This window comes from Chrysochloris asiatica, unplaced genomic scaffold (assembly GCF_000296735.1).
Source record: "Chrysochloris asiatica unplaced genomic scaffold, ChrAsi1.0 scaffold00255, whole genome shotgun sequence".
NCBI classification, from domain to species: Eukaryota; Metazoa; Chordata; class Mammalia; order Afrosoricida; family Chrysochloridae; genus Chrysochloris; species Chrysochloris asiatica.
In genome coordinates, this window is record NW_006408773.1 from 1 (window position 1) to 3,574 (window position 3,574).

General features: G+C 43.3%; 1 pseudogene; it reads left to right on the forward strand.

The window, feature by feature from the left end:
• The first annotated feature begins 3,152 nt into the window (after positions 1-3,152).
• LOC102810940 overlaps positions 3,153-3,574 on the forward strand; it is a 1,827-nt pseudogene continuing 1,405 nt past the window's right edge.

Consider the following 3,574-nt stretch of genomic DNA (forward strand, 5'->3'; position numbering starts at 1 on the left):
TGTTTCTCTTCATTTTAAGTTGTTGCCCATCAGCAAATGCAGGTTCTATGCGCTTTTCTCCCCTGAGCTTAACTGTATTCATGTCATTATGGTCAACCCTACTTTGAGGAGGCATTTTTTTTTCCCCAGTCGCATTCTGAGTGCCTTCCCACCTTCCTGTCCTGTATCTGACAATGTTTCTCTGCTATTCATAGAGTTTTCAGTGACTAGCGATATAGATGTTAGAATTTACAACATATAGGATAATGCATCAGATTATGGGAGGAAAAATTACATCATTACATAACTACCAAATTACATTGTTTCATAACTGCCAAACCATTGAGAATTATGGTCCAACCAAGTTGACACACACCTTAAGTATTACATATTAAAAAAAAAAAAAAAAAAAGAGTAGCTGCTTACATTGCTTTTGTACAATCAACACCTCGGTTAGGTTTAGCATTGTGTTTCATGGAGCATTCCATTTAATTGATCTAATAACATGTTTAGTGAATCTGTTCTACCTCCTTGTTCTTTGTGTAGTGCCTGAGGTCTTAAAAGCTTTCAACAGCCATCCAAGGTACAACTGTTTATCTCTATGTACTTGGAGCAAAAGAGGAAGAAGAGTCAGGAATAAGAGGAGGAAATGGAATTTGTGGTTAATTGCCTCCATGAATAACTGCCTCCTTTGGCATGAGACCAGAAGAACTAGATGGTGCCCAACTACCATTACTAACCATTTTGGTCAAAGATTCCATAGAAGAGTCCTAATCAGAAAGGGGAGTGGTACAGAACAGAATTTCAAATTCTCATGGATTCTAGACCTTCTGAAGCCATGGATGGTGGATGAATCTCAAAAATGATTACCCTGAGATCATCTTTAAACTTTAAACTAAAAATATCCCCTAAAGTCAAGAGATCAGACGACGTATTGCATTCAGCAAATCTGCTGCACAGGAACTTTTTAAAGTTTTGAAGAGCAAAGATGTCACCTTGAGGACTAAGGTGCGCCTGACCCAAGCCATATGGATGCGAAAGCTGAACATTGAATAAGGCAGATCGTAGAAGAATTGATGTCTTGGAATTGTGGTGTTGGAGGAGAATACTAAAAGTGCCATGGACTGCCAAAAGAACCAGTAGATCTGTTTTGGAGGAGGTGCAGCCAGAGTGCTCCTTGGAGGCCTAGATAGCCAAACTTCGTGTATCATATTTCGGACATATTGTCAGGAGGGACCAGTTGCTGAGAAGGATATCATGTTTGGTAAGGTGGAGGGTCAGAGAAAAAGAGGGAGACCCCCAACGAGATGGATTGGCCAGGTGGCATCATTGATGGCGTCAAGTGTGGCAGCGATAGTGAGGTTGGCCCAGGATCAAACATTGTTTCATTCTGCTGTGCATGGGGTCGCTATGAGTCAGTTCCGACTCAATGGCACCTGACAACAACAACAACAAAATCATCTTAAAACCAAGCAACAGTTTAGTTTACCTAGTAAAGAAGGTCTGCCTGAAGCATTATGCTCTGTTAAGAACTATCTTTGTGAACACCCACACTTGCAGATAATACCCACTTGACCTGGCTTCAATGACTGGATGATCAGAGCTCAACCAGAAGAAGAAAGAAGATGGAAAAAAAGAGTAATCGAATATAATTTGATGAACTTGACCTACACCTATGGATGCAATAGCTCAAAAGAGGGAACAAATCTTTAGAGCAAGGATCATTCCCACCCCCTCCATGCACAGAGTAGACAGGGATGGGCAACTTGGACTTTGGCTACACAAAATGGGGAGGCTACAAAGGCAAGAAGTGACTGGCTTACAAGCTTTCAAGAGGGAGCCTAGATACAGAGGGAGTGAAGGAAGGTAGACTCTCCACTGAGTAGCAGCCAATCTGTCTAGGCGGGACTGATAAAATGAAATGCAGATAGGTCTCTTGTGATATAATAGTGAATAATTGTTATCAGGACTGATTGTGAGGGTTGCAAATGTAAAGGTAGACGTTTGGTAGCAAGGAGGGGAATGACTAACTTTTCAGTCTAGGAGTGGAGGTCCCTGGGACCATCAAGGGAGAAGAGCAGAGAGTGGGACCCTACCCAGAGAAGCAGTGATACCTGAGATGGAGGCAGGGACTATGACATGGAGCGATGGAGCAGTTGGGGACTTTAGACCCAAAGAGAGGGGCTGTGTGCTGACGACCGGGGAGGGGGGCAGGCTTGTAGTGTATACCCTTTGGTTGGTTGATGATGCATGGAGGGGATTTTAACCATGGCAATGAAACGATATACGATAAGATGAATGTAAAACTAATGTTCTCCCATGTAAACTATCACATAATACACGATAAAACATTAAAAAAAAAAAAAAAAGAACTATCTTTGGGGGAGCAAAGCGACAACAACAACTCAGAAATTTAGATAGGAACCTTAGGATGCAGGGAGTTTATGTTAGTGGGTGAGGAACAACAAGGAAAAAGGTGATAATGGTTGCTCAGCTCAAAGAATGTAATAAATGTCTCAATTGTATGCAGAAACTTTTGAATTAATGTATGTTTTGCTGTGTATATTCTCAACAATGGTTGGTTGGTTAGTTATGTGCCATAGAGTCAGTTTCCTACTCAGAGCGACCATTAACGGGAGCTGAAAGCCTCATCTTTCTCCCGTGGAAAGGCTGGTAGTTTTGAACTGCTGACCTTGCAGTTATCAGCCCAATTCGTAACCACTACACTACCAGCGTTCCTTTATTCTCAACAATAGCAACAAAATAAAATTTGTTCTTGTGTTAAATGTCATTGAGTCGGTTTTGACCCATAGCTACCCTGTATTGGGTTTCTGAGGAGCAGTTGGTGAGTTTGAACTGCTGACCTTGTGGTTCTAACGACCTTGTGGTTGAGTGCATATCCTACAGCGCCACACCAGGAGTCCAAATAAAATTTAGAAGGAAGAAAAAAAGAAACAGCAAACTCAGGAATCTCAGAGTCACAGGGGGGTTAGCATTCCCACTGGGTGTGAGCATAGGAATCCCTTCACACCCTAATTCTTTCCACACAGGACCCTTTTGGGGACTTGCTGAAGAAACTAATGGACCAGAGCCACGATCACCCAGCGATGTCCGAGATGAGTTGGGACTTCGGGACACAGAAGTACTAGCAGCAGGTAGTGGAACTGAGCCAGACCGAGGCAGAGTTTGATGCTCACAAAAACAAACTGGCCCACCTGGCAAATCACGGCCCAGAGAATCCGAAGCTGGAGAAACGGTAAGAGATCCTGCAGAAATGGTTTGGGCGCCCTAACAGCCCTCGTGGCGTCATCTTTACCCATACCCGCCAAAGTGCCCACTTGCTCATGCTCTGGCTCCAGCAGAAGCCTGGCCTGCTGACCTTGGACATCGGGGCAGGGAACAGCAGCCAGAGTGTTGGGACCGTGTAAGACTGGTCAGAGGTTCGAGGCCCTATAGGCCCGAGTGTAACAAATGAGGCCACTGGCAGTTAATGGCAAATTGCTTTCATCTTAATACTCAGTTATATATATATTAAATTAATACACGGAGCCTTTGAAAATCCACAGATAAATGTGATATTTTCCTAAAGCCGAGA